This window comes from Oncorhynchus clarkii, chromosome 8 (assembly GCF_045791955.1).
Source record: "Oncorhynchus clarkii lewisi isolate Uvic-CL-2024 chromosome 8, UVic_Ocla_1.0, whole genome shotgun sequence".
Taxonomy (NCBI): Eukaryota; Metazoa; Chordata; class Actinopteri; order Salmoniformes; family Salmonidae; genus Oncorhynchus; species Oncorhynchus clarkii.
In genome coordinates this window covers 36,971,785-36,997,920 of record NC_092154.1, presented here as the reverse complement: position 1 = coordinate 36,997,920, position 26,136 = coordinate 36,971,785, and the positions used below count along the sequence as shown (strand labels likewise).

Sequence of the window (26,136 nt, the reverse complement as noted above, 5' to 3'; positions counted from 1 at the left end):
CGTTTAATAAATTTGTCCTGTGTAGGTACATGCAGCTTCTCTTCTGTCGTGATATGTTGCCCTAGAAGAAGAACGTTGTAAATCGATAGAATGAAATGAATGCTTCAGTCTAGTTCCCTCTGTCATCTCTGCTTCTTTCCAAGGAGTAGAAACGTTGTAGGGACTGTGGAGAAAGTAGAAAAAGAAATGAAAAACTGGAAAATCTTCTGTGCAAAATGTCCAAATGACATCAGTTTGACCAGTTGCAAGGAAATAGACGGCTGTGAAAACGATATTTTCTGTGGTTGAAATACAAATCATCTTTTATGATGCTGATAAAACACAGCACCTCTACAGATGGTCCCTAACGGGGGCATTCAACATTCTCCGAATTTGCTGAGAGAATTAAATCCTATTTCTCCACTCCTGTTCCCGATGCAATATTTAAATTCGGTGTATCATTTTACTGCAAGAAATGCTTCATTCCGCAGGGGTTAATATCAAGGCTATGCGAGAGGTTTTAGGCCTGCAGTCAGTGTCCAAACTGCAGTTTTCATTTGACCCATCTGAACAGTAGGCTACAGTTCCCTTGACGTGCCATAGGCCTATTTGAAATCCCCATCTTGTGACTGTCGAATTTGTACAGCGCCTCATAATCATCACACATAACACAGCCCGGCACTGCCATCATCCTGTTTCACCACTTCACCAAATCTTTCCCAAACAATACTTTTATGGCCCTGCCTTCCCTCTATTTTCAACTCTTCATGTCGCATCTTTCATCTTATTGAATTAAACGTCGACATTGACCTTATTCTTTCTGCCCGTTCCCAAAAGCATTTGGCGATTGGCGTGTAGGCCATTTGGCACGCGAACAGTTTAGACCCTAAAGCTTAGGCTTATGCACTAATGCCAGATAGACAAAAAATAACGAAAGAAAAAAAACGCAATATAGGCTATAGACATACATTGCACAAGAATGATACATTTGTGGATTTTTTGGGTGCTTTGTGTTCCCTTTATTCAACCCTCCCGCCACCCACCCATCCTTCATCCACAAAATACTTAATGACCCTAAACCCACCCGCGGGGACTGAGGGTTATAAATCAACCCACTCATCACCAACACAGACACACTCTAAAACACACATTATTTTTGCTGTTGTGTTGTTTGTATTATTTTGGTTGTGTATTTAACATGTCTTCGACTTTCATTGTCTTTCAGCGTACCAGTGTTTTGTTTACTTGTCCTGTTTTGTGTTTTTTCTGTGGACCCCAGGAAGAGTAGCTGCTGCTTCTGGGAAAGCTCATGGGGATCCAAAAAAACATCTGTGTTCGTGTAGCATACTGCACTGTAATTACCAGTAGGGGTTGGTGGGAAAAGCTATAGGAGGACAGGCGCATTGTAATGACTGGAATGGTATCAATGGAACGGTATCAAACACATCAAACATATGGAAACCACATGTTTGACTCCGTTCCATTGATTCCATTCCAGGCATCACAATGAGCCTATCCTCCTATAGCTCCTCCCACCAGCCTCCACTAGTAATTACGTGGGTGCAGGGGAGTATTTTTCTCTGCTGCACCCTCAGCACCCATACTTCACATCCATGTATGGTGATTCAAATTCAGAGGTAGACCATGCAGGGAATCTTTCATAGGTGTACACACACACACACACACACACACACACACACAGAAACCGCCGAAACATTCCAGGGACCACGGAGACAGATAATTAACCCTGTGCTGCGCTGGGCTAAGCTGGGCTAGAGGCGGAAGGGGTGGGTCATGGTTTTTAATATGATTCCAGAGGATATGTAAACACTGATGCCTTTCCGCTCCCTCCAGTCCAAACACACACACACACACACACACATATACACACACATAGAGTCCAAACTCCCAGGAATACCGACTGCCGTCTGTCCATCTGCTGCGGGGACAAGAGGTGTCGGATAAATAGGTTTTTAATGAAACACACCAGGACAGTCGAATGGAGAGAATTGGCGGGAGAGGAAGAAAGACTGTGTGTCTGTGTATGCGTGCATGGATTGTATAGGGTTATGATAGACTGCTGTGTATAACGACAAGCAGCACTTCCTGCCACGGCCAGTGAAATCTGCGGAACCACTCGTGTGCACGTGTGTTATCAGAACATCACGCTGATGGACCATTATCACTGGGATCAGTCACGTGACCGGGCAGTCGTTTCCTGCCACTTAGACAATTTGTCAGCCATTTGAGGACCACTGTTATCTTTGTGTTATACCACTCCAAGACATTCCATAGAGTCTTGATTTCATCAAAGTGTACAGAAGTAACCCTGCTAGGGCCACACTATTGCCTCTGTCTAGTGAATCAGTCCTACTGGCACAGGGCAGCTCAGTCATCCTAAGTGTGTGGCAGCCAGCTCACCCCTGGTAAGGTTAAGGTAATGGGACACAATTCAAATGACTACTTTTAGAGATTCTAATTACGTTGGTAACCAGTTTATAATAGCAATAAGGCACCTTGGGGGTTTGTGATACATGGCCAACATACCAGGGCTAAGGGCTGTGTCCAGGCACTTCACGTTGCGTTGTGCATAAGAACAGACTTAGCAGTGGTATATTGGCCATATACCACACCCTCTTTGGTCTGATTGATTAAATATCCTTGATGAAAACCTGTTCCAGATCGCTCAAGGTTCACCTTCCAACAGGACAACGACCCTAAGCACACAGCCAAGAAAATGCAGAAGTGGCTTCGGGACTAGTCTCTGAATGTCCTTGAGTGGCCCAGCCAGAGCCCGGACTTGAACCTGATCGAACATCTCTGGATAGACCTGAAAATAGCTGTGCAGCGACACTCCCCATCTAACCTGACAAAGCTTGAGAGGATCTACAGAGAAGAATGTGAGAAACTCTCCAAATACAGGTGTGCCAAGTTTGTAGTGTCATACCCAAGAAGACTAGAGGCTCTAATCGCTGCCAAAGGTGCTTCAACAAAGTACTGAGTAAAGGGTCTGAATACTTACAGTTGGGCAAAAAAAGTATTTAGTCAGCCACCAATTGTGTAAGTTCTCCCACTTAAAAAGTCCAGGCTGAGAAGACTGAATCTGCAATAGTTAAGCAGCTTGGTTTGAAGAAATCAACTGTGGGAGCAATTATTAGGAAATGGAAGACATACAAGACCACTGATAATCTCCCTCGATCTGGGGCTCCACGCAAGATCTCACCCTGTGTGGTAAAAACGGTCACAAGAACGGTGAGCAAAAATCCCAGAACCACACAGGGGGACCTAGTGAATGACCTGCAGAGAGCTGGGACCAAAGTAACAAAGCCTACCATCAGTAACACACTACGCCGCCAGGGACTCAAATCCTGCAGTGCCAGAGGTGTCCCCCTGCTTAAGCCAGTACATGTCCAGACACGTCTGAAGTTTGCTAGAGAGCATTTGGATGATCCAGAAGAAGATTGGGAGAATGTCATATGGTCAGATGAAACCAAAATATAAAATGTTGGTAAAAACTGAACTCGTCGTGTTTGGAGGACAAAGAATGCTGAGTTGCATCCAAAGAACACCATACCTACTGTGAAGCATGGGGGTGGAAACATCATGCTTTGGGGCTGTTTTTCTGCAAAGGGACCAGGACGACTGATCCGTGTAAAGGAAAGAATGAATGGGGCCATGTATCGTGAGATTTTGAGTGAAAACCTCCTTCCATCAGCAAGGGCATTGGAGATGAAACGTGGCTGGGTCTTTCAGCATGACAATGATCCCAAACACACCGCCCGGGCAACGAAGGAGTGGCTTCGTAAGAAGCATTTCAAGGTCCTGGAGTGGCCTAGCCAGTCTCCAGATCTCAACCCCATAGAACATCTTTGGAGGGAGTTGAAAGTCTGTGTTGCCCAGCAACAGCCCCAAAACACCACTGCTCTAGAGATCTGCATGGAGGAATGGGCCAAAATAACAGCAACAGTGTGTGAAAACCTTGTGAAGACAAAACATTTGACCTCTGTCATTGCCAACAAAGGGTATATAACAAAGTATTGAGATAAACTTTTGTTATTGACCATATACTTATTAAATACCATAATTTGCAAATAAATTCATTAAAAATCCTACAATGTGATTTTCTGGATTTTCTTTCCCTCATTTTGTCTGTCATAGTTGAAGTGTACCTATGATGAAAATTACAGGCCTCTCTCATCTTTTTTTAAGTGGGAGAACTTGCACAATTGGTGGCTGACTTAATACTTTTTTGCCCCAATGTACCTAAATGTGATATTTCAGTTTTTAGTTTCTAAGAAATGTGCAAACATTTCTAAAAACCTGTCTTTGCTTTGTCATTATGGGGTATTGTGTGTAGGTTGTTGAGGGGGGGGGCACTTGAATCCATTTTAGAATAAGGCTGTAAGGTAACGAAATGTGGGAAAAGTCAAGGGTTCTGAATACTTTCCGAATGCACTGTACCACAGCTAAGGGCTGTATCCAGGCACTTTGCTTAGCAGAGCTTTACTTTTTTGCCAATTTTTGCTAACTGATTATTTTTGTGGCTGAGCACCACACAGCCTTAGGGAACATTTATGAAGAGATGCACCTGCTATTCTCCTGTCTTGCCTATTTATATAATTTGACTGACAAAGACACAATGTGTGTCCATTTCTCTCACTGCTATCTGTGGTCTCAGGAAGAAGACCATTTAGAGCGGGCTCTACTTACTCAAACATGAACATTTACTGATCTCTCAAATAAACCTTTGCATTTGTATTTGTGGATGTTTTACAGCCTACTGTTAGTGGGTTGAGCACTCATAACATAATATTCCCTTACTCCATAGCCTAGGCAGCTATGCTATATTGTAAGAAACGCGCTCATGTGTGTTGATCGGCAGACCTAGACAATTGCTGTTTGCATTGTAGGGGAGGAAAGTCGATACCTCACTGTCCATGACAACTTGCCATTCATCTGCGGCTCACACGCACGCACGTACACTAGACGCACGCACGCCAACACGCGCGCGCACACCCAGAGTGGAGTTCCTCGAACCGCATCGGGCTAATCTCCACTGGAGGGCGAGTGGTACAACAGGACCGGGTTTGTTGGAAGGGAGGGATAAAGAGAGACAAGGGAAGAGAGAGAGAGAGAGTGTGTGTGAGAGGGACAGAGAGAGGGCGGGAGATACAGCAGCTGGAAGCAAGAGAGAAAATCCCAGCCCAGCCTCTGCAAGCATCATTTTTCACATCGGATTTAATCCGTTCTCGTCGACCACCAATTCACGTAAGGGTATATACATGTTTCTGTCTTTTTGCCTCAAATTGCCTGCAAGTGGGACATTGGAGATGTGTTGCGGAGCACCACAGCTGTACGATTCATATGTATGTGGGTGTCTCTAGGTTCGGAGAGAGAACATGATCTTGTTCATATTGGTGGTTGAAAAAGCCGTGAGACTCTTCAACTCCCATCTCTAGCAGAGCGGCCAGTCTGCAAGCGAATTTCCGCACCACCCGATAGGAAAGCCGCTGCTACGTTGCAGAAACGGGGGCAAATCATGTGGGTTATTTTCGAAAGGGACGGGTCTCGTTCGTGGTTTGATGCAAAAAAAGAATAATAATTATAGCTCGTGTACATGCGCGCACAACACGTGCATGGCTGTCATATTCATCCGTCGCGTTCGTTTAAAAAAAATGAAATGGAACGGAACGGCGTCCCAGATGGTGTGCAACGTTAGCTGTCTAGCCGTGCAGCTGTTTATCACCGTCAGAAACTTGACAAATCGACGTTTCCTCCGCCAAGCTAGCGGCTGGCTAGCTGTTAGCGTTAGCTGACGGGACAGACAGCACCAGGGATATCAAGCTTGCTTGCCCATAAAAGTATACTGGCGCGCTGTTCTGCGTGAGACGGATGCACTTGCTATAGCTACTGTTGGATGCTACGTAGCTAAGCCCTCTTCAACACTATTTGGGTTTAAAAATATATATATATGGCAGCTACTAGCTAGCTATGAACAAACATACGATTGATTGAACAATAGCTTGCTCTATTTAATTTTTTTTTATTTTTTACATGTTGTGGAAATGGCTAGATCACAACTCATGCCGACGATGTCTGCTGATGTTAGACCGCTAACCGTTAGCCTGCTAACGTACGCGATTGTGCTGATGTTTTAGGGCTGTATGAGCGGTGTAAAATAATTTGCCATGCATGTTCCGCGTCGTCCATTCACACGCCAGGTGGGAAGACAATCTAGAAACAACGGCCAGCCAATATACTTCTCTTGAGCTATCGTGGCTGATTTCTGTAAGAATGAGCAGACAGCGAAATGCATTAGATAGTCCATTGTTCCATGGCGTTTTCCCATATGTTGCACATTTGCTGTATATGTTGCACATTTGCTGTTATGAAATGATTGAGAAAGACGACTTACATTTGCATTTGACCAATGAACAGTTACTATGTATGTTGACGCTAGGGAATTACGGACACACACCTGTGCGCGGAACCGCCACCTGTTCGCGTGCACGCGCGGGGCCAATGTCCTGTATGTGCGTGCGTGCGGTCAGTGACAGGGAACAAGAAGTGTTTGGAGACACTTTTTATTTTATTTTTTACAATCTCTGCGTTTGAAGTGGCGTTTAGCTGATGGGGGGGGGAGATGGAGACACTTTGGCCACGACTCGGTCAAAATGCAATGAAAAGTGCCCGCTTTCTTAGCTTCTACCAAAGATATTAACCCAAGAATGGTCGAATTGACCTTGCGTAGGAAATAGGTTGCTGTTGGTCACTAGAATGAATTGAACAAGTAATAAACTGCCAGATGAAGAAAGAGAACAGTATTACCGTATGTTTGTGTGTCGCATGCTTTTCATTAGACAGGTAGGAAATGAGAGGTTTATAATGGCTAAAAACACTCTTTACCACAATAACAACCGTACTGTAAAACAAAGGTAACAATAATAGCTACTTAATGCGATGTCTTTAGGTCTCTAACTGATCTCTATTGAAGAGTTTATGTCTGTCTGTGTGACTGCGTGTGTTGAGTTCAGTAGCTCCTGCCACTGTATGTCTGCTGTGTGTGTGAACCCTACGCAGGTCAGTATTGACAGTGCCATAAGCACTTTTATGGTGATTAGAGAGACAAACATTGCCCTACCTTTCCTCCCTCCCTCGCACAAAATCAATTACCTTACCTGCATGGCATAGAAGCCACAATGTAGCCTAACACTGATTCTGATGAGGAGAGATGGGTTAAGAAGCTTAGTGTGTGGGTGTTTTATTTTGGACCAAAAGGTATGGTAATTGTTTGAGGGGGAAGCTTAGGCTAAATACAGATTGAGGATGTTTGTTCATTGGCCAATACTCAGATGGTGCTTGTGTAAAACATGGCTGCTGCATATTTGACAGGTTGTGGGCCCTGTTACCTAAAAGGTGATATAAGGCGTTTATTACACAATGCAGTGATTCTGTAATGGATGTTGACTGTGCTGTGTTAATGGAATGGCTGATGCTGCATTGTGAATCAGGTTGCTGTGTGTGTGTGTGTTTGTCGACCAAAACAAGTCCCAGGGAATGGACACCGGTTTAGGCGGCTAAAATCGCTAGTTTTAATCGTTCATCTTCAAGGTGGAAATGGTAGTTGTCTGACAGTAGCTGGTTGACAGTAGCTTGCTGCTGGTCCCTGGCTCAGAAAAGATTGAGAAACACTGGATAAAGGAAAGCGGTGTGAAAAAAAAGGCCCAAAATAGCCTTATTCTAGAGTTAAAAACACAAGCGTCATGTTCAGGTGTGCTGTTAAACTGGAAATTAAAATTGGCATGGGACTTAGAAGCAGTATCCTTGCTGATCAGAGTCCCCCAAATGACATTTAGCCAAACGGGCAAAACAAACAGATAGGATTCCTATGAATCACAGCGTTTACCCTGCCGCCTGCAAAAATAGAAGGATACGACTCCTCCTGTGTGGCTCTTAGTGGTAGAGGACACACACACACACATACACACACACTGCGTTTAGAGGACAGATGATGGAGAGGTATGTCTATGGAGGACCTAATTCTCCTGTCCTTCTATGTCCATTTTCCGGGACGCAGACTGTTGAACATTTTTTGCTGTATCACAAGCTTAAAGACTACAGTCGGGTGCAGCAAACTGGGTGAACATTTGCAGTCATTTCATTGCCATTTATTAATCCAGCAGCAGCCCCAGTGCTTTGTATGCATTTGTGGAAATGGTTGTTAATGCTGTCTTTTATTAGTTTGAAATGTAATTATAAATAGCTAAGATAGTCAGCATCCAGTATCCCCAGTACAGTTATTTTTGTATGAGCTAGGCCTACTGTGGGCGACAAAAATGCAGCCATGACCAAGTTAAAATAGTCAAAAGATGAATTGCATACTTCTTCCCTTCAGTATTGACTATCAGTAAATCAAAGCACAGTTGAAGTCAGAAGTTTACATACACTTAGGTTGGAGTCATTAAAACTAGTTTTTTCAACCACTCCACACATTTCTTCTTAACAAACTATAGTTTTGGCAGGTCGGTTAGGACTACTTTGTGCATGACACAAGTCATTTTTCCAACAATTGTTTACAGACAGATTATTTCACTTATAATTCACTGTATCACGATTCCCGTGGGTCAGAAGTTCACATACACTAAATTGACTGTGCCTTTAAACAACTTGGAAAATTCCAGAAAATGATTTCATAACTTTAGAAGCTTCTGATAATTGACATCATTTGAGTCAATTGGAGGTGTACCTGTGGATGTATTTCAAGGCCTACCTTCAAACTCAGTGCTTCTTTGCTTGACATCATGGGAAATTGAAAATAATCAGTCAAGACCTCAGAAAAACAATTCTAGAACTCCACAAGTCTGGTTCATCATTGGGAGCAATTTCCAAACACCAGAAGGTCTCACGTTCATCTGTACAAACAACAGTATGCAAGTATTAACACCATGGGACCACGCAGCAGTCATACCACTCAGGAAGGAGATGCGTTCTGTACTTTGGTTTCGAAAAGTGCAAATCAATCCCAGAACAACTGCAAAGGACCTTGTGAAGATACAGGTACAAAAGTATCTATATCCACAGTAAAACGAGTCTTACATTGACATAACCTGAAAGGCCGCTCAGCAAGGAAAAAGTCACTGCCATTAAAAAAGCCAGACTACGGTTTGCAACTGCACATGGGGAAAAATATTGTACTTTTTGGAGAAATGTCCTCTGGTCTGATGAAACAAAAAATAACTGTTTGGCCATAATGACCATCGTTATGTTTGGAGGATAAAGGTGGGAGGCTTGCAAGCCGAAGAACACCATCCCAACCGTGAAGCACGGGGGTGGCAGAATCATGTTATGGGGGTGCTTTGCTGCAGGAGAGACTGGTGCATTTCACAAAATAGATGGCATCATGAGGATGGAAAATTATGTGGATATATTGAAGCAACATCTCAAGACATCAAGTTAAAGCTTGGTCGCAAATGGGTCTTCCAAATGAATAAAGACCCCAAGCATACTTCCAAAGTTGTGGCAAAATGGCTTAAGGACAACAAAGTCAAGGTATTGGAGTGGCCATCACAAAGCCCTGACCTCAATCCTATAGAACATTTGTGGGCAGAACTGAAAAAGCGTGTGCGAGCAAGGAGGCCTACAAACCTGACTCGGTTACATCAGCTCTGTTAGGAGGAATGGGCCAAAATTCACCCAACTTATTTTGGGAAGCTTGTGGAAGGCTACCTGAAAGTTTGACCCAAGTTAAACAATTTAAAGGCAATACACTCAATTAGTATTTGGTAGCATGTAAACTTCTGACCCAATGTGAATGTGATGAAAGAAATAGAAGCTGAAATAAATCACTCTCTACTATTATTATGACATTACACATTCTTAAAATAAAGTGGTGATCCTAACTGACCTAAGACAAGGGAATTTGTACTAGGATTAAATGTCAGGACTGGTGAAAAATGTAAACTTCCGACTTCAACAGTATTTTATGTGTGAGGATGTTGAGCGTTGCTATAATGTGGATGTTGGCTGGTATTCAGGCCTGCTGCATGCTGCTGTCCCCTAGCTCTATTGGCCTGCCCGTGGAGATTTATATGAGAAAACACACACACACTCACACAGGCCAAGGTTTGTTGTGTTTGGAGATGTTGGTAGTGGTATCATGGTCTTGCCCGCTTCATACTGTAAGTGGTACTTGTGTTTGTTTGGGTCTTCCTTCGTGGGGTTGTTTGTTTTGATACTGGTGAGGTAACCAACATTCTATTGCTGAAGATGTATGTAAACCAAGTGGGACTCGAACCAGCAACCTTGTATCTGTCAGTCCAACACCTGGTCATCTGGTGGAGTTGCAATGGGACAGATGACAGATCCTGACTTCAGTTGACCTGTGGTTGTCCACTTGAACACCAGGGTCAGGGAAACAGTGGGATGAAATATATTTGTAGACCGAAAAATACTGTGCAGATTTCAGAATGGCCAATATTGGAGACGGAAGGAATCAGCTGCTACCTAGGACACATACATAGTCTCTCTCTCTCTCTCGTTCTCTCTTCACACACGGTTTCCTAACCACATCACCCAGGATTCTCTCACCTCCATCTGAGGGGAGGCATGCTGAAACCCTCGCGTGCCTTTTCTCAGCTCTGTCTGCTCTAGGTCAGCCATCTGACTCCATATTGCCATTTCCATCCTTTGTGTTGACTGAGGTATCATGTTATCCTCCCGTCCGGTCCTCTCGTCCTCTTCTCAGCCATGTTGCAGTGATCCATCTATAAAAAAAAAATGGACATACTGTGTAAGGTCTGGGAAAGACAGGGTAGCCCAGCACACACACACACACACACACACACACACTCACTCACTCACTGAACATCAGTCGATGTAATAAAGAACAGATCCATTGTTTGTTTGAACACATTATGAGTCACATCGTTCAGCTTTATTGTTCTAGCGAGACATTTGCCATGCCAGTCCTCTCTTCCCAAGCCTCCATGGTGGTGTGTGTGCGCGCCCGTGTCTGTCTCCAGTCCATCTGTGAGGTCATGTCCATAGTTTTAAGGATTTACTGGTTTCAGGGAAGAATCCTAATCTCCAGAGATTAGGCCCTGACTTGTTATTACATTTTCCCTTCTCTGATCTCACAGGCCAAGATATGAGTTTCACCCGCTGAAGTTTACTTCATGCTGAATTGGTAAGTTGATGACTTATTTTCGACCTAATGCCTGTTGGTGTTATCGGTGAAACCAATGGTGGTTGTTTGTACTCTTAGACATCGTGGTTGTCTTGCTAGATCTCAGCCTGCCCTTGCGTATTAAACACACATAATGTTAGATGACGCCTTTTTGTGCAAGGGTTATAGAAATGTTTGTGAACCACAGCCTGCCCTTAATGACAGAGACACATGTCCTATGTAATCTATAGTCTACATGTAGGAGCAGGTGATCTTGTCTTCTCGGTACTGTTGAATATGGCAGGAGTGGAAACAGACCATGGGTAAACAATAGGGGTGTGCCGTGTAGTCGGACAAAACGAGTATCAAAACGGATATGGGCAATTTTCTGGGTGCCATTATGATCCAAGTCATTTTTTTTTTGTAATTATCCGCGATTGGAAGAAAGTAACTTTTTTGGGTGCCAGGAAGGATCTTTCTCATGTCATTCAGTCACAGTTACTAAACCATAATGTACTCTCTTTTAGTCACGTCATGTGCAAGGTTTTACATGGTCTAAATGACTCAACTGGCTAGTTTGCCTGGCTGTAAAGAGAAAGGCGGGCTATGTGTTGACCCTGCTGCTCTGATTGGATAGAGTGAAGCTTGTATTTCTCTGTCCACTCTCTTCATAATTTCACCCAATCACATTTCCTCCCATGTTTTCGGTCTGATCATTTAGATTGCTGCAGCGTTCTATTATGATAAATCACATGGCGAGGACGTTTGCTATCACGCTATCAATGTGCATGATATCTAACAAGCGGGCCAAGGGTAGGGAAAAAGGATGAAACGCTGATGCGCATTCTGACTGAGTGACAGCAAACTCGAGGAGACACGCGCACACACACACCCCTCCGTGCACTGCTCTTAATTGGCAGCTTTTTTTTTTTTTTGCAGTGATAATGTGCAGCGAGGTATTTTGACAGCATTTATTTAGGCACATTAAAACACTTCAATTCTTTTTTTTATCACAAGTCTCATCTTATCCGACTATCAACTGTCAACTTACGGGTACGATTGCGAATACAAGTCGGCACACCCCTAGGAAACAAAATGATACAGTAGCCATTGTAGACCAGATGTTTTGTGAACATACTGTCTCCAGCTTCCTACTTTTTAAAAGGGAAATGTTCCGGTTTTTATTTGTTTTTAATAGGAAATTGATATCAGGGTTTGTTCCTATTTTTAACTGTGAGTTGACATTCGTTCACTACCTTAGCTGGGTGCAGTCTTCTGCATTTACCAGAGATTCAGGCCACATTTCAAGCAAACACAAAACATGCAGTATTTGTATTCTGACCCCTTGACTTTTTCCACATTTTGTTACTTTATTCTGAAATACCCCATAATGACAAAGCAAATTTTAACATAAGTATTCAGACCCTTTACTCAGTACTTTGTGGAAGCATCTTTGTCAGTTATTACAGCCTCAAGTATTCTTGGGTATGACGCTACAAGCTTGGCACACCTGTATTTGGGGGGTTTGTCCCATTCTTCTCTGCAGATCCTCTCAAGCTCTGTCAGGTTGGATGGGGAGCGTCGCTGCACAGCTTTTTTTCAGGTCTCTTATTTACAATGACGGCCTACCCCGGCCAAACCCTCCCCTAACCCAGACAACACTGGGTCAATTGTGCACCGGCCTATGGGGCTCCCGATCACGTCTCGTTGTGATACAGCCTGGGATCGAACCAGGCTCTGTAGTGACGCCTCTAGCACTGCGATGCAGTGCCTTAGACCGCTGCGCCACTCGGAAGCCCTTGGCGGCACACAATTGGCACAGCGTCGTCTGGGTTAGGGAGGGGTTTGGCCTATTGAGATGGTATGATTCAAGAAATACGTTTTAGATACGTTTAAAGTGGCAATGTGTAACTTTTTTAGGCGAACCAATCAATTTGACATAGAAATGTTCTATGTGCTCTATTTCTATGCTTTCCGATCTTAAATGGAGTTTTTGCGTCTTGCAGACCAGCTTCAAACAGCTAAAACAACAATATTTTTGGTTATGGAAAATCTATTTCACAGCAGTTTAGATTGTTCATGATTCTCTACACTATACTATAATTTTTTTTTGAGGCAAACTATTAAGAGTTTTAGCAACCAGGAAATGGCAGAGTGATTTCTACATAATGCAACATTAATCAAACATGACTAAGCAAAATTGATGATATGCAATACTTATACCAGTGGTTGTCATGAATTTTGGTAGACAATTAGGCATTGTTGCTATAATTTTACAGTCGAAATAGGGCTCCAGAATGTGATATTTATTTTGCTCAACAGCGATGAATTTGCTTACATCTTTTTCTTGTGTACGAATATCTATAGGCTAATTGCCTTGGGGCTAATTCACCATCTGAGGAAGTGGTATATCAAAACCCATTAGCTAGATCGCTAAATCTAATTTCCTGATAGTTATTTATTCATCTAACAGTAAATGTATTGTCCTAAAATGCTTTGCAGCATAGGATGTCGCCTCTATAAAGACCTATGCAATCACCTGGAATGTCAGTTGTGCGTATCCCACGCTCCATAAACTATGTCTCTAAGATACTTTGGTGTTAAAACGGTAAATATTGAGAGTTGGGGAAATAAATGTCATACCTACAGAAAGCTGATACCCTCCTCTCTCCAAAAGTGTCCGTGTCCCCAAACATCCACCTCTCCAGTGCTGGCTGACTAGTCTACCAGCTCACGTTTGTTGCCTATGCTTTGAGTTGAGGAAAGCAGGGCAACGGGTCATGAGATATGCCACTTGAAGATTTTAAGCATGGGCCCGCCATAGACTATAAGTGCAGCTGATACTGTCCCTTCTATAGGCCTACCGTGGATTGCTGCATGTTGCATAGAATGGTATTAGCCAACTATTGTGATGCATAATTTGGGAAGGTCTTGTCAATGAGCATTATGGGTAATGTAGTCAATTTAGGGAATATAAAGTGGACAGACGGATGGATGTAAGACAATGACACACTTTTTTTTGCCTAAAATTAAGAAGATAGGTGCAAAATTGTAGGAGGAGATCCTCCCGTGGCTGAGAGCTTTACGTTATTATAATATAGATGGGTCATTTATCTGAGTTTGTTTGAATTCCGGCCTCAGCCTATGAGACATGGAGAGAGCTGGAAGTCACTGAGAATCTACTGCTGCATTGAATGATGTGATGTCGCTGGTTGGGTTGAATGATGGACGTGTAAAGGTCTAATTTCCTATAGAGTTTCCCACGTATCAATGATATGAAATGCACTCAGAACATTCTCCATCATCACTCATTGATAAGCAGCCTGTGTGACTGCCTGAGTTGTTGCTTGTGTGTGTGTGTGTGTGTGTGTTACTTTTATACAGTCGCACACTTCATTGATCCTGAAAGGCTGTGTGTGTGTGTGTGTGTGTGTGTGTGTGTGTGTGAATGAAGTGTGCTACTGTGGGGTTACGACCGGAACACACCCTGTCACTCAGCAGCAGAGGAATCATACTGTGTGTGTGTCCAGAGGGAGAATGGAAAGAGAGAGAGAATAGAGAACACCCGATCCTTCACAAGCAAAAGGAGAGAGGGAGGAAATGATAAAAAGATGTTGATGGAAGAAAAGACGTCTCTGTCCCTCCAACAGATGTCTGGTGTTAGCACATATTGACAAGTCAATATCGCTCCTTTAAATCAAATATTTGTCCAAATTATCTTGTCGCCTCAACAGCAGGTAACATCCCTTTAGCTGTGAAATTACCTCAGGTTGGAGGACAGACGCGCACACACATCTCGCGCTCATGGGTGGTTCTCCACCCGTGCCTCAATCCACTGTGGGTTTCTGTACATGTGAACGCAATTTGCACTTCCAATTAAACTGACGACCTTCGTTCCAGAATGCAGAACGTGTCTCCTCCTCTCCTCTCCTGTGTGTCCTCTCCAGGATAGCTATTATTACCCTCAATGTTACGACACTGACACGCTAAGAATAATGTTGCGAAACACTGTAACACATTACACAGTTTACTGTAGTACAGCTTACTATAACAGAACATAACATAACACACAGACGCGCACACACAAACACACACACACACACTAATACACAAACACACAGCTCCTTATGATTCCAAGGTAATGCCCAATGACTGTGTATGTGACAGAGAGGCTCGATTCGGTCTTATGTAGAAACATTTTATACTGTGTTTTTTACATTGGCTAAAAGTAGAGACTCCGAGCTAGAAAATGGTATATCCTACACTACAGTTGAGGAACAATGGGAAAGTAATTCTGCTTTGAAAGTTGATACATTTGTAACTCCACTTTTGAGAAAATGGCCCTTGAATGTTTTGATACACCTACTGGAGAGCTCTTCTTTGTCTACACCCATTCAGCATAGTTCACACCTTCTTAAGCCTGAGCCCACCCATCTCTTTAAGGATTCACATGCATGACATCAGCAGCCTGGTGGTCCAAAATAGCTTAACCAGTGTATTTTAACACCAATAAACCCATTTGTTTAAGAAATAAATGTAGTATATGTCAGTCTAGCAAACCAGGCAACTAAAAGCAACTTTCTAAACAATGTTTTTGTTAGTTTCTAGCTTGTTAGCTAGCTAGCTAACCTTAATTTAGCTGGCTAGCCAGTTCAAAAAATGCCCATATCATATCGCTGACAATGTCTTTACTTTAGCTAATTTGTATTCATTATTACAACGAAAATAAACTCACAACAAGATAATTATTTACAACTGAATGGCAAGCTAATTACAGAAAATAGCTTACGGTTGTGAGTGTGACGAAATGGAAGCAGGGGTTTCTACCTGAGAATTTTAGAACCTGGACACTGTCTCGTTGGCCTAACGTTATATCCTAATTTGACTTTGGTGCAGGTCATGTTGTTCTTCATATTACCGTCTCTGGTAAACACACACTATATCCAATCCTTCTGTGTGTTTTCTTTTTGACCCCCTCCGCATTTTTGCAATCAAACGCCAGAATTTTCATCTCCTTAGCTATCATACTCTGCTTCCACCGGGCATTCCACTGATTTCAAGAACTCGGTCCTACAGAAAGTCGAGAGCAACATTTTTGCAGTTCTTCAGGACATCTTTCAAAAAAGATGCAATCGAAAGAATTACCTACACATACTGAGCAACCCTTTGTTATAGACAGAAGCGTGCTACATGGCAGACCAATCCAAACTCATCTCTCTTCATTTCCAGCCCATCCATTATCTCAGCCAGTCATAGTGGGAATTAGGCTCGTAAATTAACAATTGTATTCGTATTTACAGATGACATACAAGTTTGTTAAGGCACATAAAGGTTCACATGTTCCAGAAGGCATTTCTGCCAAAAAATGCATTTTGACAAAAACATAGATGTTTACATTCAAATACCTCCCCTGTGAATTAGTGACTTGTGACATAGGCTTAATTTCCTGAACCAAGTCACATATATGAATAGACAAAGCCATCGATCACGCGACACCATTCATACCTACGTGAAGCCAAATTAGGCCGGTTAAGATGGCGACATAACATGTGCAGTTTGAGCTACTCCAGGAAGTGACGTTGCAGGTTAGCTCACTGCTGCCCCCTCTTATTGAGTAACTCAAGTTGCAGGCTGCATTTAGTAACTCAATTATCCTCAACTTCTTCTGTGTGCGATTAAAAAAAAAAAAAATTGGATCAAATCAAATTGTACTTGTCACATGCTCCGAATTCAGCAGGTGTTACCGTGAAATGCTTACTTACACGCCCTTAACGAACAATGCTGTTCAATAAATAGAGTTCAGAAAATATTTACTAAATAAACTAAAGTAAAAAAAAAAAAAAATACATATATCTAAAAGTAACACAAGAAAATTACATAACAATAAATGAGTCTATACAGGGAGTACCAGTACCGAGTCAATGTGCTGGGGTACAGGTTAGTCGAGGTAATTTGTAAAGTGACTATGAATAGATAATTAACAGTGGGTAGCAGCAGTTTAAAAACAAAGGGGGGGGGGGGGGTCAATGTAAATAGTCTGGGTGGCCATTTGATTAATTGCTCAGCAGTCTTATGGCTTGGGGGTAGAAGCTGTTAAGGGGCCTTTTGGTCCTAGCAGAGATAAGTCTATGTCTTGGGTGACTGGAGTCTTTGAAAAAAATGTGAGCCTCCCTCTGACACCGCCTAGTATATAGGTCCTGGATGTCAGGAAGCTTGGCCCCAGTGATGTACTGGACCGTACGCACTACACTCTGTAGCGCCTTAAGGTCAGATGCCGAGCAGTTATCATACCAGGTGGGTATGCAACCGGTCAAGATGCTCTCGATGGTGCAGCTGTAGAACTTTGAGGATCTGGGGACCCATGCCAAATCTTTTCAGTCTCCTGAGGGGAAAGGTGAGGTCGTGCCGTCTTCAGAACTGTCTTGGTGTGTTTGGCCCATGATAGTACGTTGGTGATGTGGACAACAAGGAACTTGAAACTCTCGACCTGCTCCACTTTAACTTTGTCGATATTAATGGGGGCCTGTTCGGCCCTCCTTTTCCTGTAGTCCACTTTCAGCTGCTTTGTCTTGCTCACATTGAGGTAGTAATTTTTGTCCTGGCACCACACGGCCAGGTCTCTGACCTCCTCCCTATAGGCTGTCTCATTGTTGTCGGTGAGCAGGCCTACCACTGTTGTGTCGTTAGCAAACTTAATGATGGTGTTGGAGACAGAGAGTACAGGAGGGGACTAATCACACACCCATGAGGGGCCCCAGTGTTGAGGATCAGCATGGCAGATGTGTTGTTGCCTACCCTTACCACCTGGGGGTGGCCCATCAGGAAGACCATGATCCAGTTGCAGAGGGAGGTGTTTAGTCCCAGGGTCCTTAGCTTAGTGATGAGCTTCGTGGGCACGATGGTGTTGAACGCTGAGCTGTAGTCAATTAACAGCATTCCCACTTGTCCAGGTGGGAAAGGGCAGTGTGGAGTGCGATTGAGATTGCGTCATCTGTGGATCTGTTGGGGCGGTATTCAAATTGGAGTGGGCCTAGGGTTTCCGGCATGATGGTGTTGATGTGAGCCATGACCAGCCTTTCAAAACACTGCATGGCTACCGAGGTGAGTGCTACGGGTCGGTAATCATTTAGGCAGGTTACCTTCGCTTTTTTGGGGCACAGGGACTATGGTGGTCTGCTTGCAACATGTAGGTGTTACAGACTCGGGCAGGGAGAGGTTGAAAATGTCAGTGAAGACACTTGCTAGTTGGTCCGCGCATGCTTTGAGTACACGTCCTGGTAATCCGTCTGGCCCCGTGGCTTTGTGAATGTTGACCTGTTTAAAGGTCTTGCTCACACCAGCTACGGAGAGCGTGATTACACATTCGTCCAGAACAGCTGGTGCCTAGATACTCAACTAGAGTATCTGATGCCACAGATCCTCAACTAGTCTAAAGAAAGCCAGTTTAATTGCTTCTTTAATCAGAACAACAGTTTTCAGCTGTGCTAACATAATTGAAAAGGGTTTTCTAATGATAATTTAGCCTTTTAAAATGCTAAACTTGGATTAGCTAACACAACGTGCCATTGGAACACCGGAGTGATGGTTGCTGATAATGGGCCTCTGTACGCCTATGTAGATATTGGATGCTGGCATCCCACCTGGCCAAAAGCCAGAGAAAATGCAGAGCGCCAAATTCAAATAAATTACTATAAAAATCAAACTTTCATGAAATCACACGTAAGATACCAAATTAAAGCTACACGTGTTGTGAATCCAGCCGACATGTCAGATTTCAAAAAGGCTTTTCGGCGAAAGCAAACGATGCTATTATCTCCGTAAACAAAAGAGAGAAAACATATTTCAACCCTGCAAGCGCGACACAAAACGCAGAAATAAAAATATAAATCATGCCTTACCTTAGACAAGCTTCTTCTGCTGGCACTCCAATATGTCCCATAAACATCACAAATGGTCCTTTTGTTAGATTAATTCCATCGATATATATCCAAAATGTCCATTTATTTGGCGCGTTTGATCCAGAAAAACACAGATTCCAACTTGCGCCACGTTACTACAAAATACCTCAAAGGTTACCTGTAAACTTTGCCAAAACATTTCAAACGACTTTTGTAATACAACTTTTGGTATTTTTTAAAGTAAATAATCGCTAAAATTGAAGACGGGATGATCTGTGTTCAATACAGGAGGAAAACCAAATGACGCTACCTTTCTGGTCACGCGCCTCTAACAAACAATACACTTGAAGTGACCCTCGTTTTGAACAGGGCTACTTCTTCATTACACAAAGGGAAAAACCTCAAACAATTTCTAAAGACTGGCGACATCCATTGGAAGCGGTAGGAACTGCAAGAAGGTCCCTTAGAAATCTGGATTCCCAATGAAAACCCATTAAAAAGAGAGTGACCTAAAAAACAACAACATCTGAATGGTTTTTCCTCTGGGTTTTGCCTGCTACATAAGTTATGTTATACTCACAGACATGATTGAAACAGTTTTAGAAAACTTCAGTGTTTTCTATCCAAATCTACTAATAATATGCATATCTTATCTTCTGGGGATGAGTAGCAGGCAGTTGAATTTGGTCATGACGTGAAAATACTGCCCCCTGTCACCAAGAAGATAATCTGAGTACAGCGCTCAGGCACCAAAACAAGCCATACAGATACCCTCCATGTTGTGGAGTCAACAGAAGTCAGAAATAGCATTATAAATATTCACTTACCTTTGATGATCTTTATCGGAATGCACTCCCAGGAATCCCAGTTCCACAATAAATGTTTGTTTTGTTCGATAAAGTCCATCATTTATGTCCAAATACCTCCTTTTTGTTCGCGCGTTTAGTTCACAAATCCAAATTCATGAGGCGCAGGCACTTAGTCCACATGAAAAGTCAGTTATATTACAGTTCGTTGAATCATGTCAAACGATGTATAGAATCAATCTTTAGGATGTTTTTAACATATTATTAAAGACTTGTTTCAACCAAACAATTCCTTTGTCTTTTAGAAATGAAAAGGAACTCAGCTAACTCTCACGGCCGCGCGCATGATTTAGCTCATGGCATTCTGCCAGACACCTTGTTCAAACAGCTCTTATTCGCTCCCCGTTCATAGTAGAAGCCTGAAACAAGGTTCTAAAGACTGTTGACATCTAGTGGAAGCCTTAGGAAGTACAATCTGACCAAATTTACACTGTATCTTGGATTGGCAAACACTTAAACCTACAAACCTGAGATTTCCCACTTCCTGGTTAGATTTTTTTCTCCGGCTTTTGCCTGCCATATGAGTTCTGTTATACTCACAGCCATCATTCAAACAGTTTTAGAACCGTCAGTTTGTTTTCTATCCAAATATACAATACTACTAATAATATGCATATCTTAGCTTCTGGGCCTAAGTAGCAGGCAGTTTACTCTGGGCACCTTATTCATCCAAGCAACTCAATACTGCCCCCCAGCCATAAGAAGTTAAACAGCTTGTTGAGTGTGGTCTTAGTGCCAACATTGGTTTTTGGTGGTAAGTAGAAGGCTAAGAATAATATAGAGGAGAACTCTGTTAGATAGTGTGTTGTCTACAGCTATTCATGAGGTATTCTATCTCAGGCGAGCAATACCTCGAGACTTCTTTAATATTAGACATCGCGCACCAGCAGTTATTGACAAATAGACACACACCCCGCCCCTCCTCTTACCAGACGTAGCTGCTCTGTTCTGCCGATGCACGGAGAAGACAGCCAGCTCTATATCATTTGTGTCGTCGTTCAGCCAAGTCTCGGTTAAACATAAGATATTAAATGTTTTAATGTCCCGTTGGTAGGATAGTCTTAATCGTAGACTGTCCAGTTTGTTTTCCAATGATTTGCACGTTGGCCAATAATACGGAGGGTAGTGGTGGTATGCCTACTCGTCTGCGAATTCTTACTAGGCACCCCGCCTTCCTCACCCTTTTTCTCTGTCTTTTCTTCACGAGGATGACGGGGATTTGGGCCTTGTCACAACAAAAATATTTGTCCAGTTCGAGGTGACTAATCTCTGTTCTGGTGTCCAGAAGCTCTTTTCGGTCATAAGAGACGGTAGCAGCAACATTATAAACAAAATGCATTAAAAAAAAATTGCTGTTTGACAGCCCGTAAAACGTCAGCCACCCCCTTTGGCGTTGTTTATTCAGACTTACATCTGGTGTATTAGAAGCAATAATTGGTAGCATGATTGTCTTCAAAACATATTTTTTGATTTAGATTGACCACGAAGATTAAAAAAAATAATAATTCTATAATGAGGGACCCTGTTTTCTGCTAACAATGCCTGCAGTACCGCTGTCGGCCTTGAACCTCCGTGGCTTCAATGGAAAGGGACAATCATTCTCTCCTGGTAATGCCCCATAGTTAAGAGCCTAAACACTGAGACTGCTGCTAATATACCGTTGATGTCAGAAGTTTACAAACACTTAGGTTGGCGCCATTAAAACTAGTTCTTCAACCACTCCACAAATTTCTTGTTAACAAACTATAGTTTTGGCAAGTCGGTTAGGACATCTACTTTGTGCAGTCATTTTTCCAACAATTGTTTACAGAGAGATTATTTCACTGAGTCAGAAGTTCACGTACACTAAGTTGACTGTGCCTTTCAACAGCTTAGAAAATTCCAGAAAATAATGTCATGGCTTTAGAAGCTTCTGATAGGCTAACTAACATAATTTGAGTCAATTGGAGGTATACCTGTGGATGTGTTTCAAGGCCTACCTTCAAACTCTTTGCTTGACATCATAGGAAACTCAAAAGAAATCAGCCAAAACCTCAGAAAAACATTTGTAGACCTCCACAAGTTTGGTTCATCCTTGGGAGCAATTTCCAAATGCCTGAAGATACCACGTTCATCTGTACAAACAATAGTACGCAAGTATGAACACCATGGGAACACGCAGCTGTCATACTGCTCAGGAGGGAGACGCGTTCTGTTTCCTAGAGATCAAAGTACTTTGGTGCGAAAAAGTACAAATCAATCCCAGAACAATAGCAAAGGACCTTGTGAAGATGCTGGAGGAAACCTATACAAAGTATCTGTATCCACAGTAAAACGAGTCCTATATCGACATAACCTGAAAGGCTGCTCAGCAAGGAAGAAGCCACGCTCCAAAACCGCCATGAAAATGCCAGACTACGGTTTGCAACTGCACATGGGGACAAAGATCGTACTTTTTGGAGAAATGTCCTCTGGTCTGATGAAACAAAAATAGAACTGTTTGGCCATAATGACCATTGTTATGTTTGGAGGAAAAAGGGGGAGGCTTGCAAGCCGAAGAACACCATCCCAACCGGGAAGCATGGGGGTGGCAGCATCATGTTGTGCGGGTGCTTTGCTGCAGGAGGGACTGGAGCATTTCACAAAATAGATGGCTTCATGAGGATGCAAAATGATGTGGATATATTGAAGCAACATCTCAAGACATCAGTTAAAGCTTGGTAGCAAATGGGTCTTCCAAATGGACAATGACCCCAAGCATACTTCCAAAGTTGTGGCAAAATGGCTTAATTAAGGACAACAAAGTCAAGGTATTGGAGTGGCCATCTCAAAGCCCTGACCTCAATCCTATAGAACATTTGTTGGCAGAACTGAAAAAGCGTGTGCGAGCAAGGAGGCCTACAAACCTGACTCAGTTACACCAGCTCTTGTCAGGAGGAATGGGTCAAAATTCACCCAACTTATTGTGGGAAGCTTGTGGAAGGCTACCTGAAACATTTGACCCAAGTTAAACAATTTAAAGGCAATGCTACAAAATACTAATTGAGTGTCTAAACTCCTGACCCACTGTGAATGTGATGAAAGAAGTAAAAGCTGAAATAAATAATTCTCTCTACTATTATTCTGACATTTCACATTCTTAAAATAAAGTGGTGATCCTAACTGACCTAAGACAAGGGAATTTTTACTAGGATTGAATGTCAGGAATTGTGAAAAACTGAGTTTAAATGAATTTGGCTAAGGTGTATGTTAACTTCCGACTTCAACTGTAGATATCTCCGAAAGTGTTGTAAGGTGGGCAGAGACAGAGGAAGAGAGGGAAAAAAAGGGAAAAGAGTGAGGTACCCATCTTAAAGAAAATAAGCATTGTGGAAGAGGAATGTCTGGGAAGAAGACAGATGTGAATAGGAATGGAGAGGAGTAGAGAAGAGAAGAGGAGAGTGAGGAAAATAGAGGAGAACAGGGTGTTTCCAGATTTGATTAATTAGGCCCCCCCCCCCCCCAAAAGTGTTAAAAGCAGCTTTTGTGTGTTTGAATGGTGTGGGTGTATCCCAACAATAGAATATTGTGGGAATGTTCTGGTCAATAAAAATATGAATTACAAATAAACAGCTGATTATGGTTCAATGACTGAGCTGGCTAGAGACTTCTCAGCCAAAAACATTTTAAAAAACAGTTTGAAAGAGGATTTTTTTGTTGTTGTGTTTTTTCTTTAATTTATGCTTTAGCCAGAAATACGAGTATAGGATGAGTCGACAACATTATTTGGGTATGAGTTAGCAGAATATTAACTTTAACAAGTCAGATTTTCACTGGACAGTTACTTTGAAACCAGATTTCCCTCTTAAGTCTGAATGCTGCTCTAACACATGACTGGCTGCCTAGATCAGATGACTAGATAAACTGGAGGAATTCAGCCTCTTCCTTTTCCCTCTCACCAGGGCTTCTCACAGTCTACGGAGAGGGAGATAGTGGGAGAGGGGGGCTGCGGTTGGCTGCTTCAGAAGACACATGGACACTAGGGAAGGGCATTTTTAAATAATTGCAGTATTCAAATAAATCATGCATTTTTTTCCGGTATCCGGATAGTGGAAATGCCTGTTCTTCAGCACTTTCATGCTGCATAGCCTGCGCAACTCGGGAGAGGCCATCCGCTCTGCTTGTTGCTGCTACAGGGCGTGGAGGGGGAGTGGTGGGGGCGGTGTCTGTGAAACAGGATGGGGAGAGAGAGAAAGTAGCTATAGGACAGAGTGGGGTAAGTTCAGCAATTCTTTACATTCAGCATTACTACATCAAGGGAAATATAATATTCTTTCTAACAAAGATATCTAAACATATTTCAGGATGTTGTGTTTCCCTGGAATTAATCAGAATTTAAGTAAACAACTTTTCCCCCCCAAAAAGTAGCCTCTTGGCACAACTTATGGGGTAAGTTGTATTAGGGATAGGTGTTCCGCTAGCCAACAGCCAGTGAAATTGCAGGGCGCCAAATTCAAACAGAAATCTCATAATAAAGATTCCTAAAACATACAAGTGTTATACATTGGCTTAAAGATTAACTTCTTGTTAATCCAACCACAGTGTCAGATTTCAAAAAGATTTCACGGCGAAAGCATGAACCTCCATTCTGTTAGCGCGTTTTGTTCAGTAATCCACTGTCTCAAACAACATCCGGTGAAATTTCAGAGCGTGAAACTGAACAAAACACAAATTCTCATAATAAACATACATAAAAGATACAAGTGTTATGGTTGCAATTAGAGGTCGACCGATTATGAGTTTTCAACTCAGATACCGATACCGATTATTGGAGGACCAAAAATGCCGATACCGATTAATCGGACGATTTAAAAAAAAAAATATATTTTTATTTTATTTATTTATTTATAATAATGACAATTACAACAATACTGAATGAACACTTATTTTAACTTAATATAATACATCAATAAAATCAATTTAGCCTCAAGTAGATAATGAAACATGTTCAATTTGGTTTAAATAATGAAAAAACAAAGTGTTGGAGAAGAACGTAAAAGTGCAAAATGTGCCATGTAAAAAAGCTAACGTTTAAGTTCCTTGCTCAGAACACGAGAACATATGAAAGCTGGTGTTTCCTTTTAACATGAGTCTTCAATATTCCCAGGTAAGAAGTTTTAGGTTGTAGTTATTATAGGACTATTTCCCTCTATACCATTTGTATTTCATTAACCTTTGACTATTGGATGTTCTTATAGGCACTTTAGTATTGCCAGTGTAACAGTATAGCTTCCGTCCCTCTTCTCGCTCCTCCCTGGGCTCGAACTAGCAACACAACGACAACAGCCACCACATCGAAGCAGCGTTACCCATGCAGAGCAAGGGAAACAACCACCCCAAGGCTCAGAGTGAGTGAAGTTTGAAACGCTATTAGCGTGCGCTAACTAGCCAGCCGTTTCACTTCGGTCACACCAGCCTCATCTCGGGAGTTGATAGGTTTGAAGTCATAAACAGCGCAATGCTTGACGCACAACAAAGAGCTGCTGGCAAAATGCACTAAAGTGCTATTTGAATGAATGTTTACGTGCCTGCTTCTGCCTAACACCGCTCAGTCAGATACTTAGATACTTGTATGCTTGTATTCTCAGTCAGATTATATGCAACACAGGACACGCTAGATAATATCTAGTAATATCATCAACCATGTGTAGTTAACTAGTGATTATGATTGATTGTTTTTTATAAGATCAGTTTAATTCTAGCTAGCAACTTACCTTGGCTTACTGCATTTGCGTAATAGTCTCCTTGTGGAGTGCAATGAGAGAGAGGCAGGTCGTTATTGCGTTGGACTAGTTAACTGTATGGTTGCAAGATTAGATCCCCCGAGCTGACAAGGTGAAAATCTGTCTTTCTGCCCCTGAACGAGGCAGTTAACCCACCGTTCCTAGGCCGTCATTGAAAATAAGAAAGTGTTCTTAACTGACTTGCCTAATAAAATAAAGGAATAAAAAAAGAAAAGAAAAAAATCGGCACCCAAAATATCGATTTCCGAATGTTATGAAAACTTGAAATCGGGCTTAATTAATCGGCCATTCCGATTAATCGGTCGACCTCTAGTTGCAATCACAAGACCCCATGTTACACAATAAATGTTTGTTTTGTTCGATAAAGTCCCTCTATGTCAAAAAACCTCAGTTTTGTTCAGTAATCCATTGGCACAAAGCGTGGTCACAGCAGGCAGACGAAAAATCGAAAAAGTACCCTAAAAGTT

At 42.4% G+C, this 26,136-nt stretch overlaps 1 protein-coding gene across 1 annotated transcript in view; it reads left to right on the top strand.

Moving 5' to 3' along the window:
- Nucleotides 1–11,151: 11,151 nt before the first annotated feature.
- LOC139415358 (1-phosphatidylinositol 4,5-bisphosphate phosphodiesterase beta-4-like) overlaps nt 11,152–26,136 on the top strand; it is a 136,124-nt gene continuing 121,139 nt past the window's right edge. Inside the window, exon 1 of the mRNA XM_071163444.1 lies at nt 11,152–11,164. The gene's annotated coding sequence lies outside the window, so the exon portion shown is untranslated. The remainder of the gene's footprint in view (nt 11,165–26,136) is intronic.